The following is a 23,805-nucleotide window of genomic DNA, read 5'->3' as shown; positions in this document are numbered from 1 at the left end:
AATTTAAAAGCTTTTGTACAGCAAAGGAAAACATAAACAAGACGAAAAGACAGCCCTCAGAATGGGAGAAAATATTTGCAAACAAATCAACAGACAAAGGATTAATCTCCAAAATATATAAACAGCTGATGCAGCTCAATATTAAGGAAACAAACAACCCAATCAAAATATGGGCAGAAGACCTAAGTAGACATTTCTCCAAAGAAGACATACAGATGGCCAAGAAGCACATGAAAAGCTGCTCAACGTCACTAATTATTAGAGAAATGCAAATCAGAACTACAATGAGGTATCACCTCAAACCAGTCAGAATGGCCATCATCAAAAAATCTACAATCAATAAATCCTGGAAAGGGTGTGGAGAAAAGGGAACCCTCTTGCACTGTTGGTGGGAATGTAAATTGATATAGCCACTATGGAGAACAGTATGGAGGTTCCTTAAAAATCTAAAATAGAATTACCATATGACCTAGAGATCCCACTACTGGGCATATACCCAGAGAAAACCATAATTGAAAAAGACACATGCACCCCAATGTTCATTGCAGCACTGTTTACAATAGCCAGGTCATGGAAGCAACCTAAATGCCCATCAACAGATGTATCGATAAAGAAGATGTGGTACATATATACAATGGAATATTACTCAGCCATAAAAAGGAACAAAATTGGGTCATTTGTCGATTCGTGGATGGACCTAGAGACTGTCATACAGAGTAAAGTAAGTCAGAAAAAGAAAAACAAATATCATATATTAATGCATATATGTGGAATCTAGAAAAATGGTAAAGATGAACCAGTTTGCAAGGCAGAAATAGAGGCACAGATGTAGAGAACAGACATATGGACACCAAGGGGGGAAGAGGGGGGTGTGGTGGTCGGATGAATTGGGAGATTTGCATTGACATATATACACTAATATGTATAAAATAGATAACTAATAAAAACATGAAAAAAAAGAAACACATCCCATTTACAATAGCATCACGTAGAATAAATACATAAAAATACATAGGAAAAAACTTAACCAAGGAAATGAAAGATCTGTAGACCGAAAAGTATAACATTGAAGAAGACACAAATAAATGGAAAGATATCCCATGTTCATTGATTGGAAAAATTAATATTTTTAAATGTTCATACTACCTAAAGTGATCTACAGACTCAATGCAATCTTTTATCAGAATTCCAAGGGCATTTTTCACAGAAAATAGAAAAAACAATCCATAAATTGTTGGAACCATAAAAGTCCTCAAATAACTAAAGCAATCTTAAGCAATAACAACAAAACTGGAGACGTCACACTTCCTGGTTTCAAACTATATTTTAAAGCTCTAGTAGTCAAAACAGTATGGTATTGGCATTAAAAAAGAGATGCAGGGCTTCCCTGGTGGCGCGGTGGTTGAGAGTCCGCCTGCCGATGCAGGGGATGCGGGTTCGTGCCCCAGTCTGGGAGGATCCCACGTGCCACGGAGCGGCTGGGCCCGTGGGCCGTGGCCGCTGGGCCTGCACGTCCGGAGCCTGTGCTCCGTGACGGGAGAGGCCACAGCAGTGAGAGGCCCGCGTACCGCAAAAAAAAAAAAAAAAAAAAAAGAGATGCACAAGCCAATGGACTAGTACAGAGAACCCATAAATAAACCTGCATGCATATGATCAACTAATCTTCCACAAAGTCACCATGGATACACAACAGGGAAAGTATAGTGTCTTCAATAAATGGTGTTGGGAAAACCAGATAGTCACATACAAAAGAATGAAATTGGACCATTATCTTATACACCATACACAAAAATCAACTCAAAATGGATTAAAGAGTTAAATATAAAATATGAAATTGTAAAACTTCTAGAAAAAAGCATAGGGGAAAAGCTCTTTGACATTGGTTTTGGCAATGATTTTTTGGATATGACATGAAAAGCAAAGGCAACAAAAGCAAAAATCAACAAGTAAGATGACATCAAACTAAAAGCAAAGAAAACAACAAAATGAAAGGACAACCTACAGATTGGAGAAATATTGAAAAGCCCATAATTGACAAGGTGTTAATATGCAGAGTATATAAAGAACTCAGACAACTCAATAGAAATAATAACCCAATCAAAAAATGTTTAACAACTCTGAATAGACATTTTTCCAAAGAAGATATACAAATAGCCAAGAGGTATACAAAACGTTGCTTAACATCACTAATCATCAGGGAAATTCAAATCAAAACCATGAGATATCACCTGATACCGCTTATGATGGCTATAATCAAGAAGTCAAAAGATAACAAGTGTTGATGGGGATGTGGAGAAAAAGGAACCCTTATACACTGTTGGTAGGAATGTAAATTGATACAACAATTATGGAAAAAAATATGGAGGTTCCTCAAGAATTAAAAATAGAACTATTATCTGATTCAGCAATTCTACTTTTGGAGATATATAGATATATAGATAGATAACTATCTATCTATATATCTCCAAAGGATATAAAATCATTATCTCAAAGAGATATCTGCACTCTAATGTTCATTGCAGCATTATTCACAATAGCTAAGATAATGGAAACAAACTAGGTGTTCAACAACAGATGAATGGATAAAGAAGATGTGAGATATATATAATATAAATATTATGTATACATATAATGGAATATTGTTTAGCCTTAAAAAAAAGAAAATCCTTCCATTTGCAACAATATAGATAAACCTGGAGGATATTATGCTAAGTGAAAAAGACCAGACACAGTAAGACAAAAACTGTATGATCTCGCTTATACGTGGAATCTAAGAGAGTTGAACTCAAAAAGAGTAGAATTGTGGTTACCTGGGGCTGGGAAGGGGAGAGGTAGGGAATGGGGTAAATATTCGTCAAATGGCACAAACTTTCAGTTACAAGATGAATAAGTTCTGAAGATCTAATGTACAGCATGGTGATCATGATTAGTAATACTGTATTGTATGCTTAAATTTTGCTAAAAGTAAATTTTAAGTGTTCTCACCACACACAGAAAAAGGTACCTATGTGAGATGATGGATATGTTAATTAGCTTGATTGTGATAATCATTTCACAATGCATGCATGTATCAAAATATCACATCGTATACTTTAAATATATGCAATTTTTATTTGTCAATCATACTTCATAAGGCTGAGAGAAAAAAGTATTAGCTTTTAGTAAACTATTTTTCTGCAACTACTCAGGTGGTCATACATTTTTTTCTTCTTTATTTTCTTTAATCTGTTTTTCAATTGATTTATTTAATTTACCTAAATTGTCGAAATTCTTAGAATAAAATTATTAACAATATATCTTGATTGTGTATTGTGATGTCTGCAGATTTGAGGTATATCCTCCTTTCTAGTCCTGATATTAATAATTTGTATATTTTCCTCTTTTTCTTTGTCATTCTTACTAAGGGTTTAATAGTAATTTCAATGAAAAAGAAAAACAAAATCAATTAAATGAATACTGACGAAGTGAAATAATTTTTAAATGTATAAATTAATAAAATAGAAAAAGACTATTAATAAACACTTTTTTGGAAATGATGACTATATACAAATATATAAACAACAGACAAGTTATAGGAAGAAAAAACATTACAAAAGACAGATAGTAAGGGTATTTTTTAAATTTTGAGAAAGTACTATATAAAATTTCATATCAGTAAATTGAAAATATAGATTCAATGAGTAGTTTTTTAGAACAATTTAACTGACCAGATTGTCTCAAGAAGTAAAATCTCTGAATAGACCAAGAAAACAAGTTATTATGTTAGTCAAGTATCTATCCTTTTTAAAAAAGTCTTGGCGCCCAGATGTGTTGTGAATGACTCTTACCAACCCTTTTACAGAATAGATTCTTCCTATGTTACACAAACAGTCCCAGAGTATAGGGAAAGGTGGCTGCTTCCTAGGTTACAAGACTGGTACTATAATTGGGCAAAGATAGAAAGATAGTACAAAATGTGAAAGTTAAATGCCAATCCTTCCCTTGCAAATAATAGATATAAATATCCTTAATAAAATAGTAAGTGAAATGTAGCAGTATATTAAAATAATAATACATCATAACCAACTAGGGTTTACCCATTAAATGCAAAAAGGATTCCAAATTAGAAAATATGTTAATGCAATGTCCTATGTTAATAGATTTAAGAAATAAAACTACATACAAAATGAACAAAGAAAACAAAGATAAAACACCTTCCTATTATTATCAACATAATGGAAAAAAGAATAACATTTGTAATTGCTACAAAATTATAATTTTTTAAAAAAATCAGCTTATTAATAAACATTTAAGATCTATATGAAGAATGCTATAAAATTTTACTAATAAATAAAGACAGAGTATATATGAATGGGAAACCTCAATATTGTAAATATGTCACTTCTGCAACTTATTAACTCAAAACCCAATCCAAGTCCCCAAAAATGTATTTAGGAAACTTGATTAGCTAATTCTAAAGTTCATTTTGAAGAGAAAATGCATAAAAATAGCCTAAAGAAAAAAAGATAAAAGAAAACTTGTCCTGCCAGATAGAAAAACATACTGATAGATCAATAAAAGAGTAGAATTCAAAATAGAGTCATAATTACCTGGAGCATTAGAATACAGTAATGATGGAATTTTAAGTCAGTTGGGTAAATAATATACTATTCAATAAATATTATTAGTACAACTGGCTCTCAATCTGGAAAAAATATTAGATCTCTATCTCACCCCATAACAAAAATAAATTCTTGATAAATTAAAGAGCTAAAAGAATACATGAAAATGTAAAATATTTTTTATAGTTTTAAGATGTAGATTACATTCCTAAGTATAGATAAGATCACATACAAACAGTACACACAGCCATAAGGAAAAAGACTGATTGATTTGATAACAACAACAAAAATACCAAAAAACTCAAAAGCAAAATGATAAAATGGGAGAAAATACTTGCAACATATATGATACAGAAAGGAGATATATATGAATAATATATAAAAGTATATACAATATACATAATATTAAAAGAATATATATTCAGAATATATACATTTAAAAACAAAACCAATGGAAAAAGTGGATCAATTATATGTTAGGTAATTCATAAAAAATAAAAATTAATATGGTCAATAATCAGTTTTAAATGTCCATCTCATTAGTATTATAATTAGTGAGTGACATTCAGATTAAACAAGGTGTCAATTCACCACCCATCAAGTTGGTTAAAAAAATTTTTTCAGTAATCGTTAAGCAAGACAAGAGTGCCCCTCTTACCACTCCTATTGAACACAGTACTGGAAGTCCTAGCCAGAGCAATCAGGCAAGAAAAAAGAAATAAAAGACATTGGAATTGAAAAGAAGGAAGTAAAACTGTATATATTTGTAGATGACATAATTTTATACATAGAAAATCCTAAAAACTCCATTAAAAAAACTGTTAGATCTAATCAGGGAATTCAGTAAAGCTGCAGGGTACAAATTAACATACAAAGATCAGTAGCATTTCTTTACACTAACAACTAATATTCTGGAAAAGAAATTATTCCATTTACAACAGCATCAAAAAGAATAAAATACTTAGGAGTAAATTTAATGAAGGAGATGAAAGATCTCTACTCTGAAAACCACAAGACATTGATGAAAGAGTTGAAGAAGACACAAATAAATGAAAAATATCCTGAATTCATGGATTGGAAAAATTAATATTCTTAAAATGTCAATACTACCAAAAGGCATCTATAGATTTAATGCAATCTCTATCAAGATTACAATGGCATTTTTTACAGAAGTAGGAAAAAATCCTAAAATTTATATGGAACCACAAAAGATCCAAATACCCAAAGCAATCCTGAGGACAAAGAATGGAGCATCACAATTCCTGATTTTAAGTTATATTAAAAAGCTATAGTAATTAAAACAGCATGTTACTGGCATAAAAGCAGACTCATAGACCAATGGAATGGCATTGAGAACCGAGAAATAAACTCATGCATATACAGTCATCTAATACTTGACAAGGGAGCCAAAAATACTCAATGGAGAAAAGACAATCTCTTTAATAAAAAGTGCCTGTAGAAGAATGAAATTAGACTCCTATTTTACATCACCCACAAAATTTAACTCAAAATGGATTAAAGACTTAAATGTAAGACCTGAAACCATAAAAATCCTAGAAGAAAATATAGAAAAAAAGTTCCTTGACATGGGTCTTGGCAAGGATTTTTTGGATATGACCTAAAGCACAAGCAAAAATATCAAAAATAAAGAGTGGGACTACATCAAAATAAAAATCTTCTCCAACAAAGGAAACCATCAACAAAATGTAAAGGTAACTACAGAATGGGAGAAAATATTTGTGAATCACATATCTGATTAGGGGGTAATATTCAACATATATAAAGAACTCATACAACTCAATAGCAAAAAAAGAAAAAAAAATCTGATTTTAAAATGGGCAGAGGAACCAGATATTTTTCTAAAGAAAACATACAAATGGCCAACAGGTACATATATAAGAACTCAACATTACTAATCATCAGGAAAACACAAATCAAAACCACAGTGAGATATCACCTCACACCTGTTAGAATGGTTTTTCTTCAAAAAGACAAGCAATAGGGACTTCCCTGGTGGTTCAGTGGTTAAGACTCAGTGCTCCCAATGCAGGGAACCTGGGTTTGATCCCTGGTCAGGGAACTAGATCCCACGTGCATACTGCAACTAAGAGTTCACATGCCACAATTAAGAGTCCAAATGCCACAACAAAGATCCCGCACGTGGCAATGAAGATCCCGCGTGCTGCAACTAAGACCCGGCGCAGCCGAATAAATAAATAAATATTAAAAAACCAAACAAACACAAGCAATAACAAGTGTTGACAAGGATGTGGATAAAAGGGATCCCTGGTGCACTGTTTGTGGGAATGTAAATTGGTGCAGCCACTATGGAGAACAGTACCGAGGGTTCTCAAAAAATTTAAAAATAGAACTACCATATGATCCAGGAATCTCATTTCTGTGTATATATCCAAAGGAATTAAAAACAGGATATCAAAAGATATCTGTACTGCCATATTCACTGCAGCATTATTCACAATAGCCAAGATATAGAAACAACATAAATGTCCATCGACACTTGAATGGATAAAGAGGGTGTGCTATACATACATACATATATATATAATATAATTATATATAAATTATATATATATATATAAAATTCAGCCATGAGGAAAAAGGAAACCTTGCCATTTGCAACAATATAGATGGACCTTGAGGGCATCATGTTAAGTGAAATAAGACAAATACTGCATAGTATCATATATATGTTTCATTTTTAAAAAATCAAACTCATAGAAAGAAGAGCAGAAAAGTTGTTGCCAGAAGCTGGGGGAGGGGGGAAATAGGGAGAGGTTGGTAAAAGTGTTCTACAAACTTTCAGCTATAAGATGAATAAAGTCTGAGGATCTAATATAAATCATGATGACTATAGTTCTTTTTTCATGATGACTATAGTTGATAGCACAGTATATTATATAACTGAAATTTGCTAAGGGAGTAGAACTTAAATGTTTTCACACACACACAAAATAGATAAATATGTGAGGTAACAGATGGAGGAATCCCTTCACAATGTGTAAGTATATCCAATCACCATGATATACACTTTAAATATCTTACAATTTTACATGTCAATTAAACCTCAATAAAGCTGAAATAAATTAAGTATATAAATACTTTTTGACCTAGCAGTAAAAATAGTGTCATTTATATCATTATTATGTTATCAGTATGTCTCTCCACCTTAAAAAAAAGAACAAAATTATATTTCTATATGTTCATATATATGTAATGTTAAAGCATATTTTTTAAAAACCTGGACGCAGACTTAACCTCTGATGTGGAGACTAGTAAAGATCAAAGGGGACTCTTGCTCACCTGTATTGTTTGAATGTTTACAATGAGTGTATTAATGTTTACTTGTATAATTAGAGACAAATTAAAAGAAATTACAAATAACAGCAATGAAAACACTGCAGTTGTGTGTGATGTAACCAGGCTATCTCTGTCAAGTTTAAAGGCTCCTAATAGCTCTGATCTTCAGTAACTGACTTGAATGGCAAGGTTATCTCAAGGTGGAGAAAACTTCTCAGGAAGCATATGATACCTGAATTTAGGGGCCTGCCTTAGATTTGTGATGTGGCTTCCCAAGCAAAATCAAAGGCCCCAGACTTGGAGAATTCCCCACAAGCTCTGCATTAGCTTGACACTTCCCAGGAGGATGCAAGTTCTGTCAGTTACACAGAAAGCTACACTCTTCTAATCCCAGTTAAGCTAGAAGTAATGTCTTGATCACTCTTCCTCTTTCCCCCTCCTGCTACGAGTCTCTAAGTAGTCTATTCCCCAGTTACTGGGAGCCACTCCTGGGTCCCTATGTCCCAGAAGTGCTCCTTCCTGGCTGTGGCCCAATTAAGCCACAGCTGAGTTGCTCTGAAGTGACAAGTCCTGGGAGGCTTGTTAAATTCAGTGCTTAAGAATATGGGAGAAACATCATTAAGAACTTCAGCTTATTATACACCTGGGCCAACAGCAGCAGCTAAGTAGGAAAAGCAGAAATGATTGTGTCCCTCAGAGGCATCTCAAGAAACTTTAACTTTTACCTAACTTTATCCCAAGTGTGTACACTAGCTACTAAGCACATACCCAAGGCACCTTAACTTTCACCACTACCATCACCCTGTTATTTTCATCACACATTACATCATCATTATAACCTCATCACCCCATTAGAATTCTCATCGTCATTTTCACACGTCACCCCAAAAACATCATTCTTTACTTACTGCATTATCATTCTCAATATTATTACTAACTCATCATTTCACCATCTTAATCATCATCAGTATTACATCATCCCCACTGTCACTCAAACACCATCATTCAGCTTCACCATTTCATCACCATCACTGTACTATATATCTGCAAATCATGAGAAGAGAGCAGTATCTTCAAAATTCAGAGAAAAAAGTCTTTATTTGAAAAACAGACAAGAAAAACATTTTTAAATAGCTGTTCTGTGATTTCAACCCGGTACAAAAGAACAAAGCAGGCCATGATGAGAAGTAATAAACTGAGATAAGAAGAATGCATTAAGTACAGTAAAATATAATTTGACACAGAAGACAAAAGACAAACCTGAACTGAAGATAGTAAATGGGACCATTGATCTTGCATAAAATTTTAAATATTCCCAGAATGCAGGGGAAAAGAAAGACAATTATGATGATTACAGAATAAAGGGTGAGTTGTGACAGGGAGGCAGAAATTCTCTTCTACTCTTCTAGTTTCTTTTGGTCTAAGAATTAAATTGACATGAGACAGATTAACAGGAGAAAATCACACAAAAGTTTAATAACATGTATACGTAGGAGAGACCCAGGAAAACTTTGTAACTCATCAAAATGCCTGAAACCCTCACCTTAAATACCATCTTTAGCTCAGGACAAAAGAGGGTACTGGGGCTAGTGGTTTGGGCCTTCAAAAGGGAGGAAGGCAATTCACAGGGAGATGAAAAAGCAAAGGTTTGGTGAACAAATGTTCACTGGGCCATGCAGAAACAAGGGGACACAGAGTGAGCTCTGATCTCTCAGAGTTTCCCCTACCACACTTAGTCCATATTCATTGCAGATTTCTCTGGCGATAACTTTATTCCTGTAATAGGCCCTCTGCCTAATTTCTTCAGGCAGTTATGGGGAAGCTCTAATTTTCTTCCTGAGTCTTTTGGGAGTTGATTGTTTTCAGCTTGAAATAATCCATGTGCCATAGAGGCATTTTGGGGTGGCAAATTTTGTTCCCCTACAGTTTCATAGATCCAGCTTACAAGTATTAAAGAATTTCTAAAGAAGACAACAGTAAATGGATCAGAAGCATTATCCAAAGGTATACTATAAGAAAACTTTCTGAATCTCCAAAGAAATACTATGAAGATCAAAATATTCAACTGTATTCCAGGGAAAATTAATGAAAGAAAGACTTCTTTAATTTAATATGTAATAGCATATATTCAGCTGATAATTGTTATCCACACTGCAGCTAGAATGATCTATTCAAAATACAAGTTTTAGAACATCATCCCCAGTTTTAAATACTTTAATAACTTGCCAGTGCTCTTAAGATAAAGAACAAAGTTCTAACGTGGCCTACAAGGCCCACGGTTTGACCCTGCACATCTCCACGTGCTCTCCCTTGCTTCCTGCTTAAATAAGCTTCCTTCTGTTCCTTGCACATACCATGCTCCTTCTGACTTTAGGAACTTGGTATATGTTGTTCCCTCCAAACATCAATTTCCTCTAGCTAACTCCTAATTTAGGATCTCATACATCACTTCCACAAGGAAACCTTCCCAGACCTAACTATGCTAAATGTACATATCACATGCCCTTGTAGCACCATGCACCTTTCCACTGTAGTACTTCTAACAATTAGGGTTTATATATTTATTTGTATAATTCTTTTATTCTGTCTGCCTCTCTCTCAGAATATGATATCCACAAGGGTAGAGACCAAGGAGCCAAATCAAGTTTCAAAGCATTATACAAACAGGCAGGATGTACACTGCAGCATCCAATTGGCCCACGGTAAACACATACATCCTTGTAACTCTAAATGGGGAAGTGCAAGCAGTCCCACTGCTGCCTTCTCTCCCCTTCCTGCCTTCCAGGTCCCCTCCAGTCAGCTTCCTGTCTTCAGTATTCTCCAGGTAGGAAGGAAGCACAAGTCTCATTCACCCCTCAAGCCCCAGTGGACATATCAATCTCTCATGGTGCACCTGTCCAGTTGCATCCTGGGGCAGGGGTGGAGAGGAGGCCCAGAGTTGTTACAGCTCAGCAAAAATCTCTCTCTGCAACCAGTCTGAACAATTCTCTTGGAGCTTCCCTCACTTGACCTGTGAGGGGCAAGGGAGCACCCATTCCCCTCCCTCACTAAAAGGGAAAAGTAAGAATCATATCACTGTCCCCTAGGAGAAAGACTACACCAAACACTCTTATTTAATGAACCCATCTTTCCTATTTCAAGTATTTTTATATAGTCTACCAGTGCATGATGATGGGCTGATGATCACAGGGATTGATTTACACCTTGCAACTCATTGAGGCTCTTTGAAAAAGCGGAGCTTTAGCCAAATTTTGATACAACAGGAAAAGTCCCAGTCAACATCCTGTTATGACTATGTTCCTCAATGAAGGCTGGAAGATAGGGAATACAAAAAGGGAGTCAACCATAATCCCACTTTTCTAAAACCAATGGCATTTTTTAGTGTGTTTTCTTCCACTATTTTATCAAGTACATAATTTGGTATGAACTTGCATTCATTGTATACTGGTCATTTTGTAGACTACTTTTTCCCCCCCACTTCATGTTATATCATATACATGTTTCCAGTTGTTCTACATTCAATCTATTATCTTAACTGAAAGCATAACAACATGCACAATTTGAAAAAACTTTTTTTCCCGCTGTGCCATGTGGCTTGTGGGATCTTACTTCCCCGACTAGGGATTAAACCCGGGCCCACGGCAGTGAAAGCACCAAGTCTTAACCACTGGACTGCCTGGGAATTCCCTAAAACTTTCTCTTATAAACAATACCGAAATGAATATCTTTACACATGTAGAATTCTCCATTCTTGAACTAATTCCTTAGGAGTGAGTGCTAAAATTGGTGTTACAGAGTATGTTGGACACCTGATTTTTCTGGCCAGTATCCACTCCTACTGCTCCTACTAATAGTACCTTAAAGATTTTCTCCATAAAATCTTACAAAAGCCCATAAATTCCAACATACTAAGTAGATTCTAATTTCCTACATAAGCAATCATGTCATCAGAGAACAAAGACTGTTTTAGTTCTTTTCTCCAATGGATGCTTTTAATTTCTATTTCTTGCCTTATTTCACTGATCAAAGCATCCAGTGTAACATTGAGTAGAAGCATTGAAAACAGACATCTTTGTCTTGCTCTTGATCTTAAATCAAGAAATTATTGATGCCTTTTGACATTAAGCATAATTTTAGTTGTAGTGTTTATAGATGCTCTCTATCAGGTTAGGGACTCCCTTTGATTCCTACTTAGCTGAGAGTTTTTATGAGACATGGATGTTAGATGTTGTCAATACATTTTCTACATCTATTGAGATGATCATATGGTTTTTCGTTTGTTAATACGGTGAATTACAATGATTAATTTTCTAATGTCAAGTCAACTTTGCATCTCTACAGTAAATCTCACATGGTCATGATGTATTACTCTTGTAATATATTGTTGGATTTGATTTGTTTAAAATTTTGTTTAGGGTCTTTGCATCTATGTTCATGAGGGACATTGATCTATAGTTTTCTTTTCTTATAATGTCTTTGTCTGGTTTTGATAGCAGGGTAATGCTGACATCACAGAATGAGTTGGGAAGTACTCTCTCCAATATTCTGGAAGAGTTTGTGCAGCATTGGTATTATGTCCTCCTTAAATATTTGGTAGAATTCACCCGTGAAACTATATGGGCTGGAGTTTTCTTTGTGAGATGTTTTTAACTAAAAGTTCAATTTATTTAATAAATAAAGGGCCATTCAAGTTATCTATTTCTTCTTGAGTGAGTGTTGATTCTCTAAGAATCATTCACTGATTTACTCGGTTTTACTACCTCCTACTTCATTGATTTTCACACTAATTATTATTTCATTTCTTCTAAGCAGAAGATGTTTCTATGTTGAGTTTAATCTGTTTTTCTTTCCCTAGTTTCTTAAGATGGAAACTGAGGCAATTGATTTCAGACTTTTCTTCTTTTCTAATATAGGCATTTAGTGCTACAAATTTCCTCTAAGTACTACTTAAGCAGCATGTCACAAATTTTGATACGTTGTGTTTTTATTTTCATTCAGTTCAAAACACCTTCTAATTTTCCATGTTGATTTCTTCTTTGGACCATGGGTTTTGTAGAAGTGTGTTGTTTAGTTTCCAAATATTTGTAGATTTTCTAGAAATATTTGTTATTGATTCCTACTGAACCAAATCTGGCATCTGTACCCCGAGACCGAATTAAATGTCAGAGACAGAGTTTTTGGTAAAGCAGAAAATAACAGCTTTATTGTTTTGCCAGGCAAAGGGGGCCACAGTGGGCTAATGCCCTCAAAACTGTGTGTCCCAATCTGGAGGGAGTAGTGAGGACTTTTATCCTAATGCTTCACAGAGGGCATGATCATCTCATGGACAGTCTTCTGACTGGTTGATGGTGAGGTAAGTGGGAGTCAGTATCATTAACCTTCTGGTTCCAACCAGTCTGGGGTCTACGTGCTTGTGGGCAGCATACAGTTAACTTTTCCCACCTGGTGGGGGTTTCAGTATCTGCAAAACAGCTCAAAGATATTGTTATGTGTATCCCTTGAGGGGGAACCAGGACCCTGCCCCAAGCCTGCACTATTGTTTCTTGACTGTTCCTCCCTTGTCTCCTTATCCTCTCCCTTACTTAATTAGCAATTGTTTGAACCTGCTGGTTGGAACTCAGGGAAGGTCATGGAGGCTGAATGAAGCCTATTTGCTATAATCAAGAAATGGGGGGCACAGAAAGGCTCTTGTGCCCAGAAACCCCACAGGGTCCTCCTCAGTTTCACTACTTTAATTTCATCATGGTCATATACTCTGTGTGATTTGAATACTTTTCAATTTATGGAGATTTGTTTCATAGCCTGGAATATAGACTGTATTGGTCAAATGCTCCCTATGTACTTGAAAGAAATATTTTTTTCTGCTGTTGTGGGATGAATGTTCTATAAATGTCAATTAAGTCATGCTGCAAAACCAGGTCCCCCTAAAACAGAATTCCCCTGCCAAGTTTATTATTAACCTCTCTATCCAAAACTTTATTCCCTTTCTTGGACCACCCTTTTTCCCTCAGAACTGAGGGATATCAAAGAAAAGGAGGGATTGAAACTGAGCAGAACCCTGCAGGACCCTCCCAGGTAAAAAGCCTCTCTGTGTCCCTTGTTTCTTGTTTGTAGAAAAAGGCTTTAGTCTCCTAGGCCTTACCTGAGTTCCAAAGAGCAAGCATAAGCAGATACTAATTAGAGAAGTGAGGGAATACAGAAACAAAGGAAAAGTGGTTAAGCAAGAAAAGTAATGATAGCTTAAACAATAGCCAGAGATAAAACAGAGTCCTAGTTTCTCCTCAAGGCATATACAATCTCTGAGTTGTTCTGCAGAAACTAAGACTCTTGCCAAGGTGACAGATGGTGACTACATGCTGACCACAAGCACTTAGACCCTAGACTAGTTGGAACCAGAAGTCTGATGATTAAGATTCCTGAAACATTACCCTGTTACCTCACCACCAGGCAATCAGAAGAAAGTCATGCACCCTGCAGCCCTCACCCCAAAATTTTTCCTTTAAAAACCCTTCCCTGAAAGCCAATGGGGAGTTTGGGTCTTTTGAGCATGAGCTGTCCTTTCTCCTTGCTTGGTGCCTGCAATGAATGCTGTACTTTCCTTCAATACAAACCGGTGTCAGTAAATTGGCTTTTCTGCATGGTGGGCAAGTGGACACAAGTTCAGTTTGGTAACCATTGTTTGACAGTGTTGTTGAAGTCTGCAATAGCCCTCTGGATTTTCTATTTGTTCTATGGATTAGAAAGAGAGGACTACTGATGTCTCTGACTACAGTTGTAGATTTGTCTGTTTCTCTTTAGAGATCCCTCAGATTTTGCTTCATGTATTTTGAAGGTCCTATCTACCAAGATGCTTCTCTGGGCCCCTCCCAGGGCAATCTCACCACCAACACATCTACCCTTACCCAAGGTTAGTAACTGTAAGTGTAATCAGAGTGTAGCAGACCCTTTGTGTGTATGGTTAGGAGCACTCCTGGACCAGCCTGCCAGACTCTCTGCAAGTCCCAAACTCCTTGCTTGGTGTCTCCCAGGGAAACAGACTGGGATGGGCCTTGGAAAACGGAGCCCCAGGAATGGGCAGGGTGGGAAAGAGGTCCTTCCCCTCCTCCAATAGGTGTCACCTCAGGCCCAGAGCCAGAAGCTAATGGAGGAGGTAGGGGAAGAAAGGCCAGGCCTGAATCATCTGTGAGGCAATGTGAGTGGCAGTGGGCCTGTGGGATCAGGATTCCACACCATCTTGAGGTTTGGCAGCATAAGATAAATGGAACCAACCCAGCTCCTCCAAGTTCTGTGATCCACCTTTTTTCTGAGGGACAGACAGGACTCGAAATCAGAGCACCTCAGGTGTCTCTGCCTCACAACCAGATTGCCCAAGACCACCAGATTCCCTCAGCAGCCTTGGGGGATGTGGGGGCCAGTGAGGGTGACTGTTGGAAGGATTATGGGTTAGAGTTCTGTGCCTCTCCCACCCCATGCCCCACCCCCACTTTTTCCCAAGGTTTGTTCCCCTGGGGTCAAAATAGTCAAAGAACCTTAATATCAAGGCCTTAAGATATTTGCAACACAGACAAACTCTGCAAAAAGCTCTTATTCAGAATAGTACAGAACTCCTACAAGTCATTGACAGGCAACCTAGGAACAGGCACTTCCAAAACAAGATATGAAAATTGCCCATAAACACATGAAAAGTGAGGAAGGCCCAGGTGGGGGCCAGGCCCTGAGAAATGTCCCTGAGGCTCACTGCTCACAATGTCTGCACCACAGCCCTACTGGGCCACGTTTTCCACCGCAGCCCTTCACAAGGAAGGTCCTTCTAGTAAGAGGGCTAAACCCAGGGACAAGGGTGGGAAAGAGAGTGTGGACTTGCTGCAACTCTTTCAGGGCAAACAGCCCAGTCAAGGGTTTGGGCTGTAATTCCAGGTCTGCCTGTGTTTGCTCTGACAATTTTTGACAATTCCTTTTCCCGTTGGGCTTTAGTTTCCCTATTTGTTTAAGAAGGAGTGGGACTGGAGCAGACATGGTACCTGGCGGTCAATCTATGAATTCAATTTAATTTGGCCAGTGTAGTATTTTATCTCTCTCCTCTCTCTTTCTTCTGCCTTTTCCTGAAAAATCAGGTGGTTGGGCAACAATGGGCTCACTTTTCCACATTAAAACAATCAATCTAGAACTGAGTAGGTGGCAGCATCCAGTGGACTGGGCAATAACCCTGGCCCAAGGCATCCCCCTGTTACCTCCTCAGGACAGAAGTATGGAGGTGCAGAGACAATGCTATGTGTTCATCCCATAGTTTCCTTTTCCTGGGCATTTCCCAGGCTTCCTGTGGTTAGTTTGGGACAATGTGACAGAGATTTATGAATTTTCTGTGCATTCTTTTTTAAAATATTTGTCTTTGTCTGACTTACTTCACTAAGTATAATGTTATCTAGGTCCATCCATGTTGCTGCAAATGACAATATTTCATTCTTTTTTATGGCTAATATTCCATTGTATATATATACAACATCTTCTTAAGCCAATTATCTGTTGATTTACATTTGGGTTGTTTCCATGTCTTGGTTATTGTAAATAGTGCTTCTATGAACATTGGAGTGCATGTATCTTTTCAAATTAAAGTTTTCATTTTTTTCTGAATATATACACAGGGGTGGGACTGCTGGATTATACGGTAGATCTATTTTTAGTTTTTTTAAGGAACCTCCATAATGTTTTCCATATTGGTTCCACCAATTTACATTCCCATCAACAGTATAGAAGTGTTCCCTTTTCTCCAAACCCTGCCCAGCATTTATTATTTGCAGATTTTTTTAATGGTGGTGTGACGTGATAGCTCACTGTCGTTTTGATTTGCATTTCTCTAATAATTAGCAATAATGAGCATCTTTTCATGTGCCTATTGGCCATCTGTATGTCTTCTTTGGAGAAATGTCTATTTGGGTCTTCTGTCCATTTTTCAACTGGGTTGTTTGTTTTTTTGATATTGAGTTGTATGAGCTGTTTGTATATTTTCACCCCTCACTGGTCACATCATTTGCAAATATTATCTCCCATTCCATAGGTTGTCTTTTCATTTGTTTATGGTTTCCTTTGCTATGCAAAAGCTTTTAAGTTTCATTATGTCCCATTTGTATATTTTTGCTTTTATTTCTTTTCCTGGGAGACTGATCTAAGGAAATATTGTTACAGTTTATGTCAGAGAATATTTTTTCTATGTTCTATTGAAGGAATTTTATGATGTCATGTCTTATATTTAGGTCTTTAAACCATTTTGAGTTTATTTTTTGTATTTGGTTTGAGGTAATGCTCTAATTTCATTCTTTTACAAGTAGCTGTCCAGCTTTCTCAACACCACTTATTGAAGAGACTGTCTTTTCTCCATTGTATGTTCTTGCCTCCTTTGTCAGAGGTTAATTGATCATAGGTATGTGAGTCTATTTCTGGGGTCTCTATTCTATTCCATTCATCTGTATGTCTGTTTTTGTGCCAATACCATGCTGTTTTGATTACTATGGCTTTGTAGTATATTCAGAATCTAGGAAAGTGATACCTACAGCTTTGTTCTTTTTTCTTAAGATTGCTTTGGCAATTCCAGGTCTTTTGTGGTTCTATAGGAATTTTACAATTATTTATTCTAGTTCTGTGGAAAATGACATGTGTTTTAGATAGCGATTGCATTAAATCTGTAGATTGTTTTGGGTAGTATGGCCATTTTAACAACATTAGTTCTTCCAATCCAAGAGCATGGGATTTTTTGCTATTTCTTTGAATCATCTTCAGTTTCCTTTATCAATGTTTCATGGTTTTTAGCATATAGATCTTTCACCTCCTTCGTTAAGTTTATTCCTAGGTATTATTTTATGTGATTTTAAATGGGACTTTTCAAACTTTCTCTTCCTGATGTTTCATTATTCTTGTAAAGAAATGCATCAGATTTCTGTATATTAATATTGTATCCTGCTACCTTCATAAATTCATCTATTTTTTCTAGTAGTTTTTGCATGGAGACTTTAGAGTTCTCAATACAGAGTACCATGTCATCTGCAAACAGTGATGGTTTTACCTCTTCCCTTCCAATTTGGATATTTTTCATTTCTTCTTCTTGATTGCTTTGGCTAGACTTCCAATACTATGTTGAATAGAAGTGGTGAGAGTGGGCACCCTTGTCTTGTTCTAGATTTTAATGGGAAGGCTTTCAGCTTTTCACAGTTGAGTATTATATTGGCTGTGGGTTTGTCATAAATAGGTTTTATTATGTTGAGATATGTTCCCTCTATACCCACTTTGGAAAGAGTTTTTTTTTTATCATGAATGGATGTTGAATTTTATCAAATGCTTCTTCTTTATCTATTGAGATGATCATGTGGTTTTTGTATTTTCTTTTGTTGATGTGGTATATCACATTGATTGGTTTCCATATGTTGAACCATCCTTGTGAATTTGGGATGAATCCAACTTGGTTGTGGTGTATGATCCTTTTTATGTGTTGTTAGATTCAGTTTGCTAATATTTTTTTGAGAAATTTGCATCTATAGTCATCAGAGTTATTGGCCTGTAATTTCCTTTTTCAGTGATATCTTTGACTGGCTTTGATATCAGGGTGATGGTAGTTTCATAGAATGAATTTGGGAGTGTTCCCACCTCTTCAATATTTTGGAATAGTTTGAGAAGGATAGGTATTAGTTCTTTGGTGTATTTTGCTAGAATTCCCCTGTGAAGCCATTAGGTCCCACAACTCTGTTTGCAAGGAGTTTTTTAAATTACAGGTTCTATATCACTTCTAGGGGTCAGTCTGTTCAAATTTTCTATTTCTTCTTGACTCAGTTTTGGTAGGTTGTATGTTTCTAGAAACTTGTCCATTTCTTCTAGGTTGTCCAATTTTTTTGGCATGTAACTGTTCATTGTATTCTCTTATGATTTTTTGTATTTCTGTGCTATCAGTTGTTATTTCTCCTCTTTCCTTTTTTATTTTGTTTATTTGGGTCCTCTGTCTGTTCTTCTTGGTGAGCCTGGCTAGAGATTTATTGATTTTGTTTATATTTTCAAAAAACCAGCTCTTGGTTTTGTTGATCTTTTCTGTTGTTTTTTCTTTCTATTGTATTTATTTCCTCTCAGATCTTTATTTCCTTCCTTCTGCTGACTTTGGGTTTTGTTTTTCTAATTCCTTTAGGTTAGATTGTTTGTTTGAGAGTTTTCTTATTTCTTGAGGAAGGCTATGTCACTATGAACTTTCCTCTAAAAACTGCTTTTGCTGCATCCCATCGATTTTGTACACTTATGTTTTCATTGTTGTTTCACTTGAGTTTTTTTCTGATTTCTTCTTTGATTTCATCGTTGACCCATTCATTTTTTAATAGCATGTTATTTAGTCTCCACGTGTTTGTTCTTTTCCTGTTTTTCTTTCTGTGGTTGATTTCTAGTTTCCTACCATTGTGGTCCAAAAAAATGCTTGAATTAATTTGTATCCTCTTAAGTTTTTTGAAGTCTGTTTTGTGCCCTATTGTGTTGCTTATCCTAGAGAATATTCCGTGCACACTTAAAAAGCATGTGTATTGTTTTCTTTGGATGTAGTGTCCTGTAGATATCAATTAAGTCAAACTGGTCTATTGTGTCATTTAAGACCTCTTTTGCCTTACTGATTTTCTGTCTTGGATGATTTCCATTGATGACAGTGGGGTAATAAATTTTTATTATTATTTTATTTTTGTCCAGTTCTCCCTTTATGTCTGTTAGTATTTTTTTTTACACATTTAGGTTCTCCTATATTGGGTGCATATATGTTAATGGTTGTAATATCCTCTTCTTTTATTGATCCCTTTATCACTGCATAATGCCTTTCTTCATGACCTTTGTTTGAAAGTTTATTTTGTCTGATATGAGTATTGCTACCCCGGCTTTATTCTCATTTCCATTAGCGTGAAATGTCTTTTTCCATCCCCTCTCTTTCAGTCTGTGTGCGTTTTTTTACCCTGAAGGGAGTCTCTTGTATGCAGCATATTGTATTTTCTTGTTTTTCTTTCTTTAAATCCAATCTGCCATTCTATGTCTTTTGATTGGAGCATTCAATCCATTGATCTTTAAAGTAATTATTGATAGTTATTGATATGAACTTATTGCCATTCAAAACCTTGTTTTCCTGTTGTTTTTATAGTTCTTTTTTGTTCATTTCTTTCATTTTGTTTTTTCTTTTGTGGTTTGATTATTTTCTTTTGTAGTATGCTTGAGTTCCTTTCTTTTTGGTTTTTGTGCACCCATTTTATTTTTTAATAAAAATTTTAATTTTTTATATAATTTTTAAAGGTTATTTTCCATTTACAGTCAATACAAAATATTGGGTATATTCCTGACATTGTACAATACATCCTTGAGTCTATCATACTCTGTTGTATGTTCTTGATTTGTGATTCCAATGGAGTTCAAGTATGTTGACTGAGAACTATATCTACTTACTTTAAACTGACACTCTTACAAGTTCAAACACATTCTAAAAGATATACATTGTTTTACTCACTCCTCCACATTTTGTGATTTTGATGTTTTATTCTAAAACTTCATGCTTATCCTTTTACTGTTAATTATAGTTATAATCGCTTTTATAATTTTTTTGATTTTTAAAAATCTATGAATGGCTTATTTACATGAACTTCAATCCTTTCGTATATTTCCTTTCCTGTTGTTATTTTCCCTTTCCTACAGATTCTTGCCTATTTTTTATCTAGAGACAACCCTCCAGTATTTCTTTTAGGGTAGATTTAGTATTGCTGAATTCTTTAGTTTTGCTTTTCTGAGAAATTCTTTCTCCTTCTAGTCTAAATGATACTCTTGCTGGATAGAGTATCTTACACTGCAGGTTTTTCCTTTTCAGGACTTTGAATATCATGCCACTCCTTTCAGGCCTACAAAGTTTCTGCAGAAAAATTAGTGTCTCCCCTCTACCCAAACTTTCTCGCCACCAAACTTTGAATCTTGTTGTGAGGTAGTTACTTAATAGCTTTCTCTAGTTTTCTCATTTTCCTATGGAAATTAGTCTGTTCACACTTTCTATCTTTAAAAACTTTAATTTTGTTAATCTGTATTTCCCTAAGAAATTATCTGTTTTGTCTAAGTTTCCAATTTTATTTGCATAAGGCTCAGCAAACTAATCTCTTGTGATTTTTCAATCTTCCTTATGGTTCAATGGTTTACAATAACATTCACTCTCTAAAGAGAAAGCGGCGGAGAGACCTTCAAGATGGCAGAGGAATAAGATGTGGAGATCAGCTTCCTCCACACAAATGCATCAGAAATACAACTACATGTGGAACAACTCCTACAGAACACCTACTGAACGCTGGCAAAAGACCTCAGACTTCCCAAAAGGCAGGAAACTCCCCCACGTACCTGGGTAGGGCAAAAGAAAAAAGAAAAAACAGAGACAAAAGAATAGGGATAGGACCTGCACCTCTGGGAGGGAGCTGTGAAGGAGGAAAAGTTTCCACACACTAGGAAGCCCCTTCACTGGTGGAGACGGGGTGTGGCAGGAAGGAAGCTTCAGAGCTACGGAGGAGAGTGCGGCAACAGGGGTGCAGAGGGCAAAGCGGAGAGATTCCCGCACAGAGGATCAGTGCCAACCAGCACTCACCAGCCTGAGAGGCTTGTCTGCTCACCCACTGGGGTGGGTGGGAGCTGGGAGCTGAGGCTCCAGCTTCAGAGTTCAGATCCCTGGGAGAGGACTGGGGTTGGCTGCGTGAACACAGCCTGAAAGGGGCTAGTGCACCACAGCTAGCTGGGAGGGAGTCCGGGAAAGAGTCTGGACCTGCCTAAGAGGCAAGAGACTATTGTTTCAGGGTGCACGAGGAGAGGGGATTCAGAGCACCACCTAAACAAGCTCCAGAGACGGGCACTAGCCACGGCTATCAGTGCGAACAACAGACATAGGCATGCAATGCTAAGGCTGCTGCTGCAGCCACCAAGAAGCCTGTGCACAAGCACAGGTCACTATCCACACCTCCCCTCCCAGGAGCCTGTGCAGCCTGCCACTGCCAGGGTCCTGTGATCCAGGGACAACTTCCCCGGGAGAACACACAGTGCACCTCAGACTGGTGAAACGTCACGCTGGCCTCTGCCGTCACAGGCTCACCCCACCTCCCATACCACTCCCTGCCCCCAGCCTGAGTGAGCCAGAGCCCCCAAGACAGCTGCTACTTTAACAATATCCTGTCTGAGTGAAAAACAGACGCCCTCAGGCAACCTACATGCAGAGGCGGGGCCAAATCAAAAGATGAACGCCAGGAGCTGTGTGAACAAAGAAGAGAAAGGGAAATTTCTCCCAGCAGCCTCAGGATCAGTGGATTAAATCTCCACAATCAACTTGATGTACCCTGCATCTGTGGAATACTTGTATAGACAATGAATCATCCCAAAATTGAGGTGGTGGACTTTGGGAGCAACTGTAGACTTGGGGTTTGCTTTCTGCATCTAATATGTTCTGGTTTTATGTTTATCCTAGTTTAGTATTTAGAGTTTATTATAATTAGTAGATTTGTTTACTGATTTGGTTGCTCTCTTCCTCTTTTTTAAAATATAGATATATATATTTTTTCCTTTTTCTCTTATTGTGTGTATGTGTATACTTCTTTGTGTGATTTTTTCTGTAGAGCTTTGCTTTTACCATTTGTCCTAGGGTTCTGTCTGTTATTTTTTATTTATTTATTTTTCTTAGTATAGTTTTTAGCACTTGTTATCACTGGTGGATTTGTTTGTTTGATCGCTCTCTTCTTTCTTTCTTTTTTTCTTTTACTACTTTTTAATTTTTTTTACTTTTAATAATTATATTTTATTTTAATCGTTTATTTTATTTTATTTTATTTTTTTCTTTCTTTCTTTCGTTTTTTCTCCATTTTCTTCTGAGCTGTGGGACTGACAGTGTCTTGGTGCTCTGGCTGGGTGTCAGGCTTGTGCCTCTAAGGTGGGAGAGCTGAGTTCAGGACATTGGTCCACCAGAGACCTCCCAGCTCCACATAATATCAAACAGCAAAAGCTCTACCAGAGATCTCCGTCTCAATGCTAAGACCCAGCTCCACTCAACAACCAGCAAGCTACAGTGCCAGACACCCTATGCCAAACAACAAGCAAGACAGAAACACAAACCCACCCATTAGAAGAGAGGCTGCCTAAAATCATAATAAGGCTACAGACACCCCAAAACACAGCACCGGATGCGGTCCTGCCCACCAGGAAGACAAGATCCAGCCTCATACATCAAAACAGACACTAGTCCCCTCCACCAGGAAGCCTGCACAACCCACTGAACCCACCTCAGCCACTCATGGCAGACACCAAAAACAATAGGAACTACGAACCTACAGCCTGTGAAAAGGAGATCCCAAACACAGTAAGTTAAGCAAAAAGAGAAGACAGAGAAATACACAGCAGATGAAGGAGCAAGGTAAAAACCCAACAGACCAAACAAATGAAGAGGAAATAGGCAGTCTACCTGAAAAAGAATTCAGAGTAAAGGTGATGTAAAATCCTGGAAATAGAATGGCGAAAATACAAGAAACGTTTAACAAGGACATAGAAGAACTAAAGAGCAAATAAACAATGATGAACAACACAGTGAATGAAATTTAAAATTCTCTAGAAGGGGGGCTTCCCTGGTGGCGCAGTGGTTGCGCGTCCGCCTGCCGATGTCTCTAGAAGGAATCAATAGCAGAATAACTGAGGCAGAAGAATGGATAAGTGACCTGGAAGATAAAATAGTGGAAATAACTACTGCAGAGCAGAATAAAGAAAAAAAAATGAAAAAAATTGAGGACAGTCTTAGAGACCTCTGGGACAACATTAAACGCACCAACATTTGAAATATAGGGATCCCAGAAGAAGAAGAGAAAAAGAAAGGGACTGAGAAAAT

Source organism: Physeter macrocephalus, chromosome 3, assembly GCF_002837175.3.
Source record: "Physeter macrocephalus isolate SW-GA chromosome 3, ASM283717v5, whole genome shotgun sequence".
Lineage (NCBI taxonomy): Eukaryota > Metazoa > Chordata > Mammalia > Artiodactyla > Physeteridae > Physeter > Physeter macrocephalus.
The sequence above is the reverse complement of the archived record's forward strand: the minus strand, read 5'-3'. Positions refer to the sequence as shown.